The following is a 17,237-nucleotide window of genomic DNA, read 5'->3' as shown; positions in this document are numbered from 1 at the left end:
TGTTTGTATTTTTGTCTTGTGGTAAGCATTTAGAAATGTCTTTTGGTAAATTATGACACCATGTAGGATGGAATATTACGTAGCCAATGAAAATGTGTGTGTGTGTTTTTTTTTTTTTTATGTATTTATGTATTTTGAGAGAGAAAGAGAGAGAGCACAGGAGAGAGGGAGAGGTAGAGAGAAAGGGAGACAGAATCCCAAGCAGGCTCTGCACTGTCAGCGCAGAGCCCAATGCAGGGCTCGAATTCATGAACCGTGAGATCATGACCTGAGCCGAAATCAAGAGTTGGATGCTTAACCGACTGAGCCGTCTACGTGCCCCAAAAATGGTATTTTCTTTCTTTCTTTTTTTAATGTTTACTTCTGAGAGAGAGACAGAGAGACAGAGGGTGAGCAGGGGAGGGGCAGAGAGAGAGCAAGACAAAGAATCCGAAGCAGGCTCCAGGATCTGAGCTGTCAGCACAGTGCCCGATGTGGGGCTCGAACTCACCAACCGGGAGATCATGACCTGAGCTGAAGTCAGACGCTGAACTGACTGAGCCATCCAGGTGCTCCCAAAAATGGTATTTTCAAAGAATATTTGATATTATGGAAAAACTTTGCTGTCGAAAGCGAAAGTGAAGTCTGGATACAATTTTCTGTGTTCAGCGTTATCTTATCTGAGGTCTATGTATTTGTGCAGAAAGAAAACACTATTAAAATTGGACTTTGGTTTGTTCACTGCTCTGTATGTAGCACCTAAAGTGGTGCTCCACAAATATTTGTTAAATAAATATTTTCATAATTAGTGAAACAGTAGTGTTCTAAAGGAGGAAATGTCTTTGGGCTAAATAGTAACATTTTGGCAGGTGGAAAGAATAATAAATCTTTTAAATTTTTATTGTACTTTTGCCCTGGCATCTCTGTTTGGGGTTTATTTTGGGGTTTTGTTTGGTACAAATATGTGCCACATTTTGTACTTCAGTACCAATCCGGCTACGAATGAGTGACTTTGACATTTCTAGTTTTGAAATAATCCTGTTGTGTTGAAATTAGAGTATCAGAATATTAAATTTGTCCTGGGTTGGCTATTAGGCACTTTCACAGATGGGGTAGAATTACAACATCTTTTTACATACTCTGTAGCTGACGTACCATCAGAGTGGCTTGTCCTGTCCTGTTGAGAACTTTTACCTGATTTGTCTAGGATGTCTCATCTGCGACCATCAGTCCTACCAAGAGACACCTACACGATGTCCTGATTTCTAATTTATAAGTTCTTTAACGACACAGCGTCGCATTCTTACCTGCAAGGTAGGTTAGCTTTGAAAATGGCCCTGATGTCGTGATTTTTTTGCAGGGAGGATGAATGTTCCAGCTGCCCATACCTCTCTCTGGTGATACGTTTCGTTCTTATCAGAAGGACACAGGTACTTAGTTTTCAGAGCTGTGCTGGCTGCCTTTCCACCTGCCCTCCACACAGGGTTCTGGAAACCTGGTCTTTGGGAAGGCTTCCTTCAGGCTGTGTTTGGGATAGGGCTGGTCGTGCCCGCACAGTGGTTCTCCTGAGGGTGGAGGCTTTCAGACTCCTCTGGCTGCAATCCACAGTAAGAAATCGGTGTATCCTGTGATCAAGTACACACACAGGCACATACACGTCTATAGATTTAAATGAAAGTTTTTGTGAAACAGCGCCCGTTCTTGTACCTGCGGTGCACTCCGATACTTTTTGTTTCTCTTGCATGAAAAAAAAATGCTGGTGGCAACTTGCAGTTTGCAAACCCTGTTAGGCTTGGGCACGCTAGCCTGCAAACCCACCTGCCACTCCGCCTTGGTGTCCCGAATTTCAGGTTCCCTGGGCTTGGGCCTGGGTGTAATTCTCTGTCCAGACTGGTTTGGACAAAGACAGCCAGAGGGTAGAGGTTTCTTTTCGTGGTGGCGTGGGAGGTTCTAACTGAAGTGGACATTTCTTGTTTGTGACGATTCCCAAGAAGGTGAATGGGGACACAGGGCAAGACCTGTATGAATTCCTGGTGTGGTTTCCTGCTGATGCAAACTAGATGGCTCTTGCCTTCGCTGACCTCACATGCTGGTGGTTTTGAAGGTGGCCTGGTCAGGCTGTGTGTGAATTTTCAGAGATGGCTCAGAGTTTGTTAGTTTCAGCACTTTGAAAAGCCTTTTTTTTTTTTTTAATTTATTGTATTCATTATGAGTTGAGGAAGAACCTATCTGAACAATGAGCCTTTTAGAGTTAAGGATTTATAGGAAGAAGAGGGAGAAAAGATACTCTAATAGAAATATTAATTTTTGGACTCTTAAGTCTGATGGATTAAAATTGAACAGTGTGTTATAATATTAGCAATAGCAATCGTGCCATTAGTTTTCCTTGAAAAGTTAGAATGGGTTTTACATAAACGTAAATCTTACCTGAGAATTGTTTGAATTTTTTTTTTTTTTTTTGCCTAGAAAATAAATATTTTTGAGGACAAGCCTGTGTATATAATCCTTAAAACAACTGTAAATCAAGGGAATTGATTGTAGGAACAAAAGCATAGTAAAAGAGCAGAACCAGAAGAAGATAAATTGCCTACTTTGTTGAAACATTGTACAAATATCTGTCCTGTTTCTTGTAAACTTCTTTTATTATGCTCCTCTATAAAAGTACATTTATTGTAAGAATTCAGAGCACTTAGTTTACAGTCTTTTAAAAACTCTTCCGTAAGATGCAAATATTACCACCACTGTTGATACTATTTGAGAAGAATCATCATGAACTTGATTTTATGATCTTAGATATGTTAATATTATGCGAATCAGGGGATAATCTATGATTTCAGTTGCTTAACACATCCCCCATAAATCTATAATCTAAAATTTGTAGCAGCTAGTTTTGCTTTAAAAAAATACTTTTGTTGGAAGACATTTCTTTCTTTCTAGAGGGCAATTTTGGATGATATTAGGCAAGACCATTCATTAATTCTTTGGGTTATCTGAATTGAACTGGGAAGAAAGTCTTCCTAGTGTCAGAGTTGGATACAATCAGAATTTTGGAAAGTTATCAGGTGTAGTTTGTGGGAGGATTCTCTCAGGTCTATGTCTGGTGAGTCAAGGCAGGGGGATTGCCATTCTGGATTTCTTGGGTGACTTCGAATGGGGGCAGAGGCTGGGGAGGCCAGCACTTTCCCGTTGCTCCTGGCTGCCTGTTGACTGTTTTGCCTTGAGGATCTGCAAGGGAGCTCTTGCTGAATCACCCTGGAGAGCCTTTGAGCTGGTGGGAGATTTGGGGCCTCTTAAGGGCTTAGGGGTGCTGGCACCTCAGGAGGGGTCTCTTTCCAGCGAGGTATGTGGCTGTGCACAGGAAGGAAATACCATTTGCCCTGGAGAGATGATGGGAGCAAGGAGAGAGGGATGGGAATGATCCCTCCATCCTGATGCGTTGTGGGAACAAGCAATGCAGCCCCAAATTCAAATGAGCAGTGATTCAGAAACTGTGGTTCCCTCCCCTTCTCCCTAGAATTGTTCTTGCTGCCAGACAACAGCTGCTCTTGAGCTAGCAGGACTGCGTGGTCCACTTTGTTACGTGTGTGGCATGGATGTAGGCTCCTTTAAAATTCCACAGCCTGGTGGCTCACTTGGTTGAATGTGAGACATCAGCTCAGGTCATGATCTCACGGTTTGTGAGTTCGAGGCCCGCGTTGGGCTCTGTGCTGTCAGCCGAGAGCCTGAAACCTGCTTCAGATTCTGTGACTCCCCCCCCGCCCTCTCTGCCCCTCCCCTGCTCATGCTCTGTCTCTCTCTCTCTCTCTCTGTCAAAAATAAATAAACATTAAAAAAAATTTTAATTCTGTGGTCTGAAGCCATAGCCCTGCTAGGCCTAGAAATGTAGTACCCAAAGCAAGAGACTTCCACTGTCACTGGATTTTGCGATACGCTCCCTTCGTTATTACTTGTACTCCTCCGTCACTATCTAGAAAGCATGGAGTAGGTACACACATATGGATTGGGCAGATGTGATGGGGCAGGCATTAAAGACAGAGAAAAGGAATACGTTTCAGCAAGCGTGTAAGTGAAATTAAATAGAGGCTTTCATAGCCTAAAGTCAAACTTCAGGTGTCCTTTAACCACCCGGCCCAGTACGTGCACAGAGATCCTCCCCTGGGGAGTCTCCCTGAAAAGCAGGTCCGGGGTGGGCGTGTCTGACCAGCTCCTGGGATCTCTTGGACTAGCAGGCATCCATAAAACTGCCGGAACCTGGAATGAAGAGAGGAGACCTCCAGCTCCCCGGGACAGGGCCCCGGGCACATGTGGCTCCAGAACCTGGAGCGGTCCCTGGTGTGGAGCAGATGCTCAGAAGACACCTTTTCAAGAACTGAGGCGCCTGTCACAGAGCTGCATGCTTCAGTGCCCTTGGGGCGGGAGGGGTGTACTCAGGTCTGACTGGCCTGGTTATCTGTTGACAGCCGACTGCAGGTAGGAAGTGGTAATCGCCAGCAGAGGTGGGGCTCCTCACCATGGGACAAGTGGCAGCTGAGGCCCTGGCAGCAGGAGACGGACGGCACAACATGAAAGGAGATGCAAGAACTAAATAACAGGGGCGCCTGGGTGGCTCAGTCGGTTGAGCGTCCGACTTCAGCTCAGGTCATGATCTCACAGTCCGTGAGTTCGAGCCCCGCGTCGGGCTCTGTGCTGACAGCTCAGAGCCTGGAGCCTGCTTTGGATTCTGTGTCCCCCTCTCTCTCTGCCCCTCCCCTGGTCATGCTCTGTCTCTCTCTGTCTCAAAAATAAATAAAAACATTAAAAAAATAATTAAAAAAAAACCCACTGTGGTTTAGGATGCTTCCGCAAGGTGGCCAGCAACCCGACCCCATTTCAGGAGGTCTGTGTGCACGACCGTCTGCAGCTCCGTGCCTCAGTTTCCCCATTTGAAAAATGGTGAAAGTGACAGTCCCCACGTTGTAGGCTGTGTTGAGGATCAAGGAGATAAAGTGAGTTTAGAACATTGCCCGGTATTCAATAAATGTGAGCTATGTATTTTATATCAGGGTTGGCTGGCCTATAAAGGGTTAAGCTGCAGTAGGCATGGGAGGGTCCTGCCAAGTGAAACATCCAGTTCCTGAGGTTGCACATACATGTGTTGTTACTTTGCTGGTGGAGGAGGAGGTGTAAATTAACACTCAAAAGTGATTCCTCCACAAGGCTGGGGAGTGGTGCACGTGGGCTCAGGAGAGGTTGCTACTTGTTTTCTCTTAGTCAGGAAATTCTTCATGCAAGAGATGGATGTCAGGCGCTTTCTAATTAAGGGGTGGGGGGAGACGTGCCAAGGGACGGGGCATGGCGGTGCCAGAGCGGCTGCAGGAGGCGAGGTTCCGCGTCCTCTGCTCGGAAGACCTTAAACCAGGATGCCACTTGGCAAAGGAGGGCCCGTGTCTGGGCGGACGCTCGGGGGTTTAAGCCCCCTTGCGGTTCTGTGTGTTTGGTTTTAGGCAGTCGTAGGAATGGATGGCTGAAGGTAAAAGGGGTGCTTGTCCGTGAATCCTGTCCGCCTTCGGCCTCCCAGAGGTGCTGGCTTGGCCAAGGGGAGAGACTTGGAATAGTTGGGGGAGAACTTACCTGCTTTTGACAGTCTTTCAGTTAGAAGGTTTGTGCTTAGTACACGTATTTGCACTGGGACATTGAAAGTAGGAAAGAAAGCAAGGCAGAACGGTTTCTCCAAAAGCTCTGATATGGTCCTGTTTCTCCATGTTTCACTGTAGATGGGGTGAAAACTTCCAGAAGCCCTCCAAAATGTGTTGATACCTTTTCACAAGGATACAAAAGGGGGGGGGGAGGCGTGAGGAAGAAGCAACAGGAATTAAAGGTATTAAATTCAGTGAGTGTGAGTTTTATTTTTGCTGTGTTGTCTGGTTCCTTAATTCATATGCTCATTAGAAATCTTTCTGTCAAATGGTATATAAAAGCATCATTTACATTTTTTTTTTCTCTAAATTTGGGGCTTGTAATCGCTTCTGTAAAAACTCGTGAGCCAAGACCGGACCTTGTTGGGAGATCCGGGAACGGCGGTGGTGATGGTGCGGTCAGGGTGTGGAGGGGACTGACCGCTGCCCCGCACTCCATGCCCTCTCGTACCTTCTGCATTTTGCCTTCTGCATGAAATCCCATGACGGCATCGTTTCTTTGCGAAAATCAGCCTTAATTTATGGCATCTCATACGGGGGTGTACAGGGCGGTTTACACTTTCCAGTCTGTAGAAACCTGCACATTGCTTATTTGTCTCACCAGGCCTTAAGATGAGCAATGAATTCCCCGGGGGAAACTTTGCAGTTGGGCCTGTGAATAATCAATCGGCTCTGTAGCACTCATCGCCTTGGCAGAGATAGGGCTTTATAGTTCAGCACAGCGGCCAGGTAAGGGAATTAAGACATGTTTTAAAGTATAAAAACACCTTGTAAAGGAGAAGGCTGTGTATACCATCCAGCGCATGTTCTCTCCATGCCCGTCTGTGTGTTGTCTGAATACAAGGGGTAACTTGTAGAATACGGGTTTTGGTTTTTTTTTTTTTTTTTTAATGTTTATTCATTATTGAGAGATAGAGACTGAGCATGAACAGGGGAGGGGCAGAGAGAGGGGGAAACAGAATCCAGCAGGCTCCAGGATCCGGGCTGTCAGCACAGAGCCCGATGCAGGGCTCGAACTCACAAACTGTGAGATCATGACCTGAGCCGATGTCGGACGCCCAACCGACTGAGCCACCCAGGCGCCCCAGAATACAGGTTTTTTTTTCTGAATGTGCAGGGACGTCAGACGTGGTGGAGAGGAAGCATGGGCTCTAAACATGGCTTGATGAGAGGTGGTTAGCGCCTAAGGTCCTTTGTCTTTTGCTGCCCAGCCACAGGGTCCCCCTGGGGATTTATCACGTCTTCCTCTCCAAGGAAGGCCACATTTTCTGCTTTCGCATTCAGATGAGATTGGACTAGGAGACTGTCTTTGGGGTTTCCGGCCTTAAGCAGGAAGTTAGTGACGTTCCATGATTATGGAGCTACTAAAGAGCTCCATGCGGCTTGGTGTCCATACCATAAAAGTGGGTGTGGAGTGGGAATGGTAGTAATCTGATGTAGTAGAAAACAGATGGTTTGGTGTTAGGTTGGTGCAAAGGTCTTGACTAAGAAGTGTCCCCTTGTGTGTATTAGTCCAGAAATGATGAGCCGGGTGACTACTGCAGCCAGGGGGAACACTGGCTCCTGTAAGAAGGACCTGGTAACCAGCATCCCCACGGTCCACCACACTCTCACCCCTTCCCCCTTAGGAGTCTTCCAGAAGAGCCCGTGCTGGTCAGAATTGTGCGTTCCCTAAGTGCATCTCAGGAAAGAGGGAGGAGTTTGGACCAAGTGTTTCGAGGTCCCGCATGGCACTTGTGGATGTTTACCCTTGGGCAAGGGCAAGAACTTTCCAGCAGGGGCAGCCGGCCACCGGTGTCAGGCCCTTGGCACAGTGTCCTCTTGTGCGGGGCGTCTCCTGCGGAGGTTCTGGAATGTCGGGATAGGTCATGAGCAGCCCAGTCCCACGCTATCTCACCAGGGAGGAAGCTTGAGAGACGTGATTTTTCCCAGGACTCGCCAGCCATACACGTCAAAATATATACAGCCCCCATCAAAGGAAACAGAAAGCAAACTCCCCCGTTAAGCCACCCTGCCTGAGTTTAGGGTGAGCCCTTCAGCAGCAGCAGCAGACGCAGAGCCCCTCCGAGGCTCCGTGTTGTCGTCCCCACACAGTGGTCTTCTGCTGCGGAAACGGTGTTTACGGAAAACCCTTCACTGTGTTCTTGCTTCTGCTTCTCCCCCACCTCCTCTGAGAGACGTATTTCTCCTTAGTGGAATGAAGAAAAAAGTCTGAAAGAGAAGGGACAGGTTCTTGCCTGCTTCCTCGCATCACATGCAGAGAAAAGGGCACGCGTGACTCTTTTTCATGCTGCTTTTGACAGGCTGTGACAGGGAGCCAGTATGGGGGGTATCGAAGGGTCACCGCTTCTCCGGCAGTGGGTCTTCAGACTGCACGGAGCACCTGACGTCCAGGGAGAAATAGCAGTGGAGGGCGGAGGGTCCCGGACTCGCGTTTGTCTCCACTTGGGGCAGCTTTCCCTTGGTGGCTGCTTCCTGGGGCAGACCCACCTGGGGACAGACGGCGGGACATTGGGCACCTTTCGTGGGCTTCAACTTCAAGGACCCCCCCCCCCCCCCCCCTTCAGGGCATTCTGTCCAAAGTCCTTTAGATTTGCCTTAGTGGACGTGATCCGGCTGATGATAGAGCTTTCTGATTTAGGTATGCAGATGTGCGTATATAAAAATAACACACCGGTGTATCAAACAGAGCACACTCCACTGTGCCACCAGGTTCATATAAGGTTCAAAGGAGGACAAAGGATGGCAAAGAGTCAAATTTGCAAAAAAAGATTTCACTTGTACAGCTGAAGTTCAGAAGTCTTAAATATCTGCCCTCTGGACAGAAATCCGATAAGGGTTGTATTACAGAAGAGGGGAAATTTTTAGTCTTTGAGTTCCAAAGGCTTTGGCTTTGTTTGAGAATGGAGGAGAGTTTGTAGGAGGGTTTACTGGAAGATTTGGGACTGCCCAGTGTGGCAATACCAGGAAAAAGAGGTGTGACCAGAGTTTGAAGCTCCCGTAGGCCAGGGCAAGGTGAGCCTGCAGATTTATCAGCCATTTCTGGAAGTCAGAGGCTGTTCCTTGTCAGGACTTCGAAATGTCTTAGAATAAATACAAAGCAAATAGTGCTTGGGGCTCTTGGGTGCCTCAGTCGGCTAAGCGTCCAACTCTTGATCTCAGCTCAGGTCTTGATCTCAGGGTCGTGAGTTTGAGCCCCACGTTGGGCTCCGTGCTGGGTGCGAAGTCTACTTAAAAAAATAAATTAAAAAATAAATTAAAAAAGTATTCTTCAGTAAGAAAATTAAAAAAAAAATAGTACTTTCTGCCGCTGGTAACAAATGGACAGAACCAGAGGCAGAAAAGGGCAGTGGGCTCAAGAAGAATGTCCTTCTTGATAGTTGGATGGAGCCAGGGATGCTTGGGTTTTATCACCGATCTTTTGCAAATGCTATCGTGGGAGGAGCCTGCTTACAAAGCTTGCTTTGTGAGCTTCTCTGAAGACAGGACTCTTGTCCAGAGCATGCCAAGTTTGACTGAGATGTTATTTATGTTCTCGGCTCTCCAAATCTGGGCTTCCTGGCATTTTGGACAGGAGCAGGATGGACTTTGTGCTTGGGAGGCCCATCTGAGTTGTCTTTTTTTTTTTTTTTTTTTTTATTAAATATAATTTTCTGTCAATTTGGTTTCCGTACAACACCTAGTGCTCATCCCAACAGGTGCCCTCCTCAATGCCCATCACCCACTTTCCCCTCTCCCCCACCCCCATTAACCCTCAGTTTGTTCTCAGTATTTAAAAATAGAGTCTCTTACAGTTTGCCTCCCTCCCTCTCTGTAATTTTTTTTCCCCCTTGTGTTGTCTTACTTACATTCTGTGGTTCTTGTAAAGTGAGTTGCAGCCCCAAGATGGACACAGCCCCCTTTTGGAACCAAATTCCAGGAGATTCCTTGGCTCTGTCCTGGGTGTTCTCCACCTTACCCTCCCTTACCTGGGACCGCAGAGGGCCACGCCCATGCGGGCACCGCTGCCCTGCAGTTAGTGCCTGTTCCTCACTCCTCTGGCTGCTCCGTGCCCTCCATACCCTCTCCCACCCCCAGTGGGGTACTTGCTGCTGGCTCCTGCATTTGGCTCTGACTGTGGGAGCCATTGAGAGAGGTGCCCTGCTCCGACTAACCCTGACCCAGTTGGGTGGCAGCATGGAGTTAGAGCTGGAGTGCAGCCAGCTCACTGGCCAGAACTGCGGAGAAAGCCCAGGATGCCATCAGGAGTGGTCTGCCCTGGAGGGAGGGTGGCCTCAGAGAAGAGGCACAGGCAAAGGGGAGCCTTCAGCCCCATCTGACTGTCGAGTTTGCTGTACCTTTAACCAAAGCAGACTTGTTTTAAAAAAGAAAAGAAAAGAAAAGAAAAAGGCCACATTATGTTTGGAACTTTATTTGAATTCTAGAATTGACCTGTGTTTCACTGTTGATAGTTTATAAAGTTTCATGTTGGCATTTAAATTTAGGTCATTAATTTAAAAGATCAGCCGTGGATACAAGGGCAGGGACTCTTCTGACCTAGAGCTTCCTGGATGACTTTGGGTCCCAGACAGACCTGGGTTTCGACTTTCGCTCCAGACACGGGGACCTGTACCCAGCCTCGTTCTGCTCATCCTTCAGGCAGATCCCAGCTCCCAGGGCGTCTGAGAGCCCAGGCAGTGGCTGACCCGTGCTCTCAGCTGCACACTTAGCAGTCGGGCAGTAGATGTTCATTCCCGGTGTAGATCACTCCCTATTTTTTCTGTTTGCCTTCTAATGATGGTAGAGATGGTGCATTTGTCATCCAGGAAAACCCCAGCCCACTCCTCCAACAAGGCTCCCCAGCAAATGAACGGGTACGGCAGCCCGTCAGTGCAGGTGTGTGGCAGACGGCCCTGAGCAGCTCGGCTCCCTTCCAGCGTGGACACTGTGCAGGTCCACAAAGTACAGGCTTGTCAAAGGTGGTATTGTTGGTGTGCCCTTGGGAAGTAGGGAGAGTTTGGGACCCTGGGAAACACGTCAGTTGCATTAATTCCCAGCTGTGAGAGAACTGGTCAGTCTTATCTGTTGGAGGCAGTTGGTGGTGCTTTCCACCTGCAGAATGCATAGCGTTTCCTGCCTCTGCCGGGCTCACGAGTTAATGCTCTCGTTTACGGCTGCAGTAGGCAACATTAAGCGTCAGTGATGTTTGGTGAAGATGAATACCAGAAAGCGTATCTTCAGCTCTGCCTGGGGAGCTCTGGAGCCCTTGCTTGGAAGTCGCAAGGCAGTGGCAGGCAGCCAGAGCTGGCACCAGTGTCCTCCGTGTCGGGACGCAGATCTATTCCTTTGGACCAACTTTGAAAAAATTAGTACTGAGAACGTAGACTCCGTCTGGCATTTAAACCTTTCAGGTGCTGGTACGAAAAACCTTTGGTTTAATTTGTACATAAACTTCCTTTGAGCCTACGCCTTCTAACTCTGTCATTAAATACCTGAAGTCTGGCGGCAGAGCTATTGAGCGTTTGTTTTATGCCAGGAGTTAGCATATCCATAAGCTAAGTACAGCTTTCACTTTGTCCAGGCAAGGTTTGTTTGTAAATTCTAAATTTGGGGCCTTTTAGCAGAATGGAAAGTTCCACAGTAGCAAAGCAAATAAAGCGTTCTTTTTAAAAATTCAGAATATACTGGGGATTTATCCCAAGTTAGAAGCAGTATACATACAGTACTCTTTATGAAAATATATGTCATTTTTTTTTTTTAAGTTTATTGTTTTGGTAAGGCGTCCCTGGGATTCCTTCCAACACAGATCAAGGGAAATTGGTGCAGGGTTGAAAATACTTTTATGTTTAAATAAGAAAATTGTGCTGTTTTTAGATGTTTGTTTGATTAAGCGCTCCTGTAACTGAAGAAAACAGTTGCAACGGTTACACAAAGGGGCCTAGAAAAAAAATTGCGCTCTGAACCAGATTCACTTCAGTTTGGGAGGTGGTGGCCTTTCTTCTCTGCTTGATTTATGTGAATCTTAACATGTGCTTCATCAGGTGGAGTAGCAGGTGTTTTTGTTCATTTGTTTGGTGTAGGCCCAGCACAGACCCTTGTGATTCCTAGTACAGATAATCCTCAGCTGACCAATCAAAGAGCAAAGAATATTAGCTAGCCACTGTGGTGACACTGCCATGAAACGTTCAGATTCACCCTAGACTCGCGTTTTTGATAAACGTAAGATTTCCAAATTTAGAACAAGCTTTTTGAGAAGTGTAGAGTTTATGCATGCATGCCTGCATACATTCATTCATTCATTCATTCATTCAGCAAACGCTGTTTGCGTGCCTGTGGGTGCTAACACCGAGTGACCCAAGTGCTTGCCCTTCTGGGGTGTGATTTCTTGGGGTTCTCTGCAGATGCTGTGAAGGTGGAAGCAGTTGGCTGACAACCCTTTTTTTTTTTTTTTAATGATGAAGCTAACTAGAGTGAATGTCATGTTCTCACCACCTGCTTTCACCTGAAAAGTAGGCTCTTATTATTATACTAAAACTGCTTTCCGTTGCCTCTTTTTTCCAGTTAGATTCTGTGATCGGTCGTCAGTGCTCACGCCGTGTTGTCTTTCTGAAATATATAATATGGTTGGTCATTCCTTTTTCCTGCAGAATCTCTCCTTTTCTGGGTCTGTTGCAGCAGGCTCCCTGCACTCACAGTATGTAAGGGGGAGTCCCCCCTCTCTGCTAGGACTGTGGAAGAGCCTTTGCAGAGAGGTAGTCTGGAAATCAGGGCTGATGGCTAAAGGCAAGAAGGTGAGGAGCTCAGACCCGAGCCGTCAACACCAAGCTAGGCTTCCTGGAGTTAGCAAATAAAAATACTGGACGCCCAGTTAAATTTGGGTTATACATAAGCACTGGCTACTTTTTTAGTATCACATTTTTTTTAACCGCAAAAAGTATTTGTTGGCATATTTGGGACACAATTATGACACATTTGGGACATACTTATACTGAAGCATTATTCTTTGTTGGCATGAAATTCAGATTTAACTGGATGTCCTATGTTTGATCTAGTAACTCTCTGCCAAGCTGGCATGAATACCCTCCTCTGTGTTGTGGCTTCTGGCCACAAGGTGATGGTGTGGCCGGCAGAGAGATGCATGGAGCCACACTCCTTCCTCCTAGAGGGTCCGTAACTCTTTCTGGAATTGGTCTTTTCCTATTCACTAGTGTGATGCTCCCTCCTTGTCTCCCAGGGACAAGGCCTCTCCCTGTCAACACTCACCTCTCACAGGGAGGCCTCCATTTCGGACTTGCACACGTCCAGCTGTTTGCGGGTAGGCCTCTGGGCTCTGCTGGACACACAGGTTTGATCTGAGGTTATTTTGACTCTGTGAATGTACACATTTTATCAGCAGTATCATCCCAGGCAAATTTTTGATGAAAATTTTTCCCTGAGTGCGCTTCAGCTCAAGTCAGTTATGTTTGTTTGGAGCGCAGATAAGCCACCTAAGTTTTGCAGTGTTCAGAAATTATTCTCATCAGGGTAAATTATTTTCCATTTCCATTTTCAGGAAAGGTTTTTCTGCACACGTCAGCCCTTACCTATAGCAGATTTCACTCCGTTTAGCTTCTGCCCCTCTTTGTTCTGTGCATCTCGTTCCATCCATGTCTGACTTTTCCTAGATCATGGTTTGCAGAGTTGAAGTTTTCACTGAGTTGGCGTCTGTGTGTCCGTGTTAGTTGTTTCTAGGTGGTATCCTTGGTCTACTGTGTTGCTAATTCTCTTCCCTCATATGCTTCTAACCCCTTAGTATATTATGAACCAGAGCAGAGAGAGAGTGGCAGACTCAGACTGTCAGGGCCACCTCATCTCACCTCACCTCGGTGCTTCCAAACCCAGACTTGGGATTCGCTGCCCACTTTTGTTTCTTGACATCGCTTCTCGAGGAATCCTCAGTCTCCCTGTCAAGCAGGCTTGCGGTTTTAGAGTTCACTCTGTCTTGCTCTCACCTCCTGCCTCTATGTTCAATGTTTCATTGCATCCCGTTGGCCCTTCCTTCCCTTCCCCCCCCCCCCCCCGACCTGCATCTTCCTTTCTAGTCCCACTCTCCTTTGGCAGTCCCCTCCATAGTGCTGGCTTTCACCTCCCCAACCCTCTGTCCTTCTGAAATCCACCTTCGTGTTCTCTCTCTACGCTTCTTCATATGTCCTTTCTTCCCTGTTAAATTACAAGCCCCCCTAGGGCAGGGACCCCGTAGCTTTCTCTGTACCGTGCCGTTCCTAACAGAGTGTACGTGTGATGGAACGCTCAGGAAGTGCCTCTTGGATGAAGGGTCCTACTCTGCCCTGAGGGCCGGGGGCCAGGGCTGGAGGACAGGGCTTTCTGGGGCGTTAGATGAGGTGGTCCAGCTGTGGTGCCTGTTTACCTGCCTTTGGCACCTTGTTGCACACCCCACAGGTAACCTCAGCGCCGGGAGCCGGTGCCCGCCTGGCCTCTGGCCACCTGGCATCCTTCCCGGTGACGTTTCACTTTGACCTTTCCTTTGAAGAAGGGTTTTGAAGCAACATTGTACACATAAAGGTCAACAAAGAAGAGTGGATGATGTGCCGACAGAATGTGAGTTAAAAGGCAGGAAGCGAGGCAGCTTGATACAACCAGGTTGGAGGGGATGAGCAAAAAAAAAGCGTCCCTGAAATATTCTTTAATCATTTGTCTTTAGAGACGTAAAGTGGGACATGGAAAACAAACATTTCCATTCAATGTATACACAGTTTGGCAAAACAAATAACTGGGCTTTGTGAGTGTCCAGACCTCCTGGAAGGAGGAAAGTGGCCTCTTGACTGGGCATTCTTTCCCGCCTGAGTTCAGAGTGGAAGAAGTCACAGGAGCCGCCCCTGTGGTAGAGCAGGTGGAGGAAAGCATTTTGTTTTTCTAAACGGAGGCGAAAACTTCCAGGTTTGGCCCAAGAGCCAAACCGACGTAAAGGTCTCTGGCTGGTGTGGCGTTGTCCAGGGGGAGTGACACACGGCCTGAAGCATGTGACCTGCTCACTCCTCAAGGGGCACTCACTGAGCATTTCCTGGCACCTCAATGACACAACTGAGATCTACAACGGCTATGGCCACTGCCAGCCACCAACACACACGCTGCAGAGAACATCGGTCTTAGTGCTGCAGAAACCGGGATATTGAAGTATTTTAAAATAAAAGCGAGTGGCTAAAGACCCAGTCATTGTTAATTATGTTGTTTATATATATATAATTAATATATTTATATATAAATATTTAAAAGAATTTTTTTTAATGTTTTATTTATTTTTGAGACCGAGAGAAACAGAGCATTAACAGGGGAGGGTCAGAGAGAGTGGGAGACACAGAATCTGAAACAGGCTCCAGGCTCTGAGCTGTCAGCACAGAGCCCGACACGGGGCTCAAACTCACAGACTGTGAAATCATGACCTGAGCCGAAGTCGGACGCTCAACCGACTGAGCCACCCAGGGTGCCCCAATATATTTATATTTTTAATAGTTTTAAGCCAGTTTACATATTTCTAAGCAATAGCTCTGGAGTCTTTTAGCATCTGAATTAGAGGATAGATAGAAATAAATCAGACGTGTCAACTTATTTGTATGTTTTAACCTATATGTTTGTTTTTGTTTTTTAATTTTTAAAAAATGTTTTTATTTATTTTTGAGACAGAGAGAGACAGAGCATGAGCAGGGGAGGGGCAGAGAGAGAGGGGGACACAGAATCGGAAGCAGGCTCCAGGCTCCAAGCTGTCAGCACAGAGCCCCATGCGGGGCTCGAACTCATGGACTGTGAGATCATGACCTGAGCTGAAGTCGGATGCTTAACCGACTGAGCCACCCAGGCACCCCTTACCTATATATTTGAATAGTGCTTTGTCAATTACCAAATGCCTTCATATAATAAATGCACAGTTATTCTGAGTACTTAATCTTCACATCGCATCACGAGTTGGCTCTTAATGAGACCTCTTATAAATTAAGGAACTCATAATAATAGCAAAGATACAGCACTTACTATGTGCCAGGTGCTCTTGTGTGCATTGTACGTTTTAATTCATTTGGGCCTCCTCAAACTCTGAAGTAGCTATTATTACTATTCTCTTCATCTTGCAGAGGGGAGGAAGGAAGCTCAGAGAAGTTACTTGCCTACCAAATTTTGAATCCAGTTTCATCTGAGATTTTCATTTCTATCTTGCCTCTGTCTTCCTTGATTTTTCACAGTAGAGAAGAGGCAGTGATGGGGTGAGGTGTAGGTGAGGTAAGTAGTATCCTTATCCCAGTTTTCAGGTGATAAGACTGAAACAGAGAAGTCAAGTGACTTGCCCAAGATCACACAGCTAGGGCCAGGCAGGCCTTCTGATTCCTCAGATCAGTGAGCAGATATAAAATCGGACATAGGAAAATTACCTTCCACTCGGTGTGACTTAAAGTCAGTAATGTAGTTTGATAGGAGTTGCCAGGCCTTCCCACCCAGGTGCACAGAGTCCTGGCATTGTCTTCCAAGCCCAGTTTGTGGGCAGAGAATGTTCCGAAGAGGGACCACTGCACACGGCAGCCATTTCATTTTATACCACAGAGACATTGTGAAGGCACCTGCCTAGGGATTCACACTCAGGTTGGAGGTACCAGATATTTTCACCTGTTGGCTGGCCCAGGGAATGTGATTGTGTATATGAGGCTGTGAGGGAGCTTCCCTGTTAGGTCAGAAAACTTGCTGACCCTGGTCCTGACCTTGTCTTTCTTGTAACCTGATTTGTGTAATGTGACTGGGCTGGCTGCGGATAGACTGGAGGGTGGCCTTGCTGTGTTTCCTGGTGTGGGCAGGGATGGTAAGGGGGGCAGGGAGGGGATTGCTGGCCAGCCAAGAGGTGGGTTTAGGTCGGGGCCTGGCTGAGTGAAGAAGGTGGGGACGACTCTCACATCAGCCACTTAGAGCTCTGGTAAGTACCACAGACTCCCTTTGAGGCTCAATTTTCTCATTTATAACATGAGGATTGATTGTTGATCTTCTGTGTGTGTGAAACTCCGAGGACAGTGTCTGTGACATAGCAGCTGCTCAGATTTTATTAAATTAAGTTGAAGTCTTTAAAGAAAAAAACCTTTTTATACTGCAGCGTGTTGTTGTAACTAATCACTAGAATCTCTCTGGGCATTTTTGAGATCACGCAAGGTCTTGGACAGCTCGGGTCCAGCTCGCTTTGGAGGAGGAGGGTGAATCTGCAGGTGGTTCGTGACTCCGTCCAGCTGTGCAGTTCTAGAACAGAGGCATTGTGCTCGGAGTAGGCCTGGATGCCCACATTCCCGAGGTGGCAGAAGCAGCTGCAGTCGCCCGGAGTTCACTGCCCGTAAGGCTGGCGTCATCAGGGCTCCTGCAGGGAGCAGATGGCCATCTCAAGCTGGGTAATTGGCGGCGAGTGTAGTAAAGCCACTGTTTACAAAGGCAAGGCCAGGGTTAGGGGTGTTCCGACGGTTTTAGTGGCCTGGGATTGTGAGGGGGCCCTGAGTGGCCCAGCACCCTAGGCTTGGAGGGGCAGGAGAGGGTTTGGTGAGCACAGCTGGCTGTGTGGGGGGGAATGTTCCATCACAGAGCCGC

At 47.3% G+C, this 17,237-nt stretch overlaps 1 protein-coding gene across 2 annotated transcripts in view; it reads left to right on the top strand.

The window, feature by feature from the left end:
• SLC7A1 (solute carrier family 7 member 1) overlaps positions 1-17,237 on the top strand; it is a 79,632-nt gene that overhangs the window by 8,698 nt on the left and 53,697 nt on the right. The window contains exon 1 of one of the 2 annotated variants that reach the window (XM_053212512.1): positions 394-1,409. The exons of the other annotated variant lie outside the window; for it this stretch is intronic. The gene's annotated coding sequence lies outside the window, so the exon portion shown is untranslated. Of the gene's footprint in view, positions 1-393; positions 1,410-17,237 lie in introns of those variants that run through there. 2 annotated transcript variants of the gene reach the window in all.

This window comes from Acinonyx jubatus, chromosome A1 (genome assembly GCF_027475565.1).
Source record: "Acinonyx jubatus isolate Ajub_Pintada_27869175 chromosome A1, VMU_Ajub_asm_v1.0, whole genome shotgun sequence".
NCBI lineage: Eukaryota > Metazoa > Chordata > Mammalia > Carnivora > Felidae > Acinonyx > Acinonyx jubatus.
This window is presented reverse-complemented; position numbering and strand designations above follow the sequence as displayed.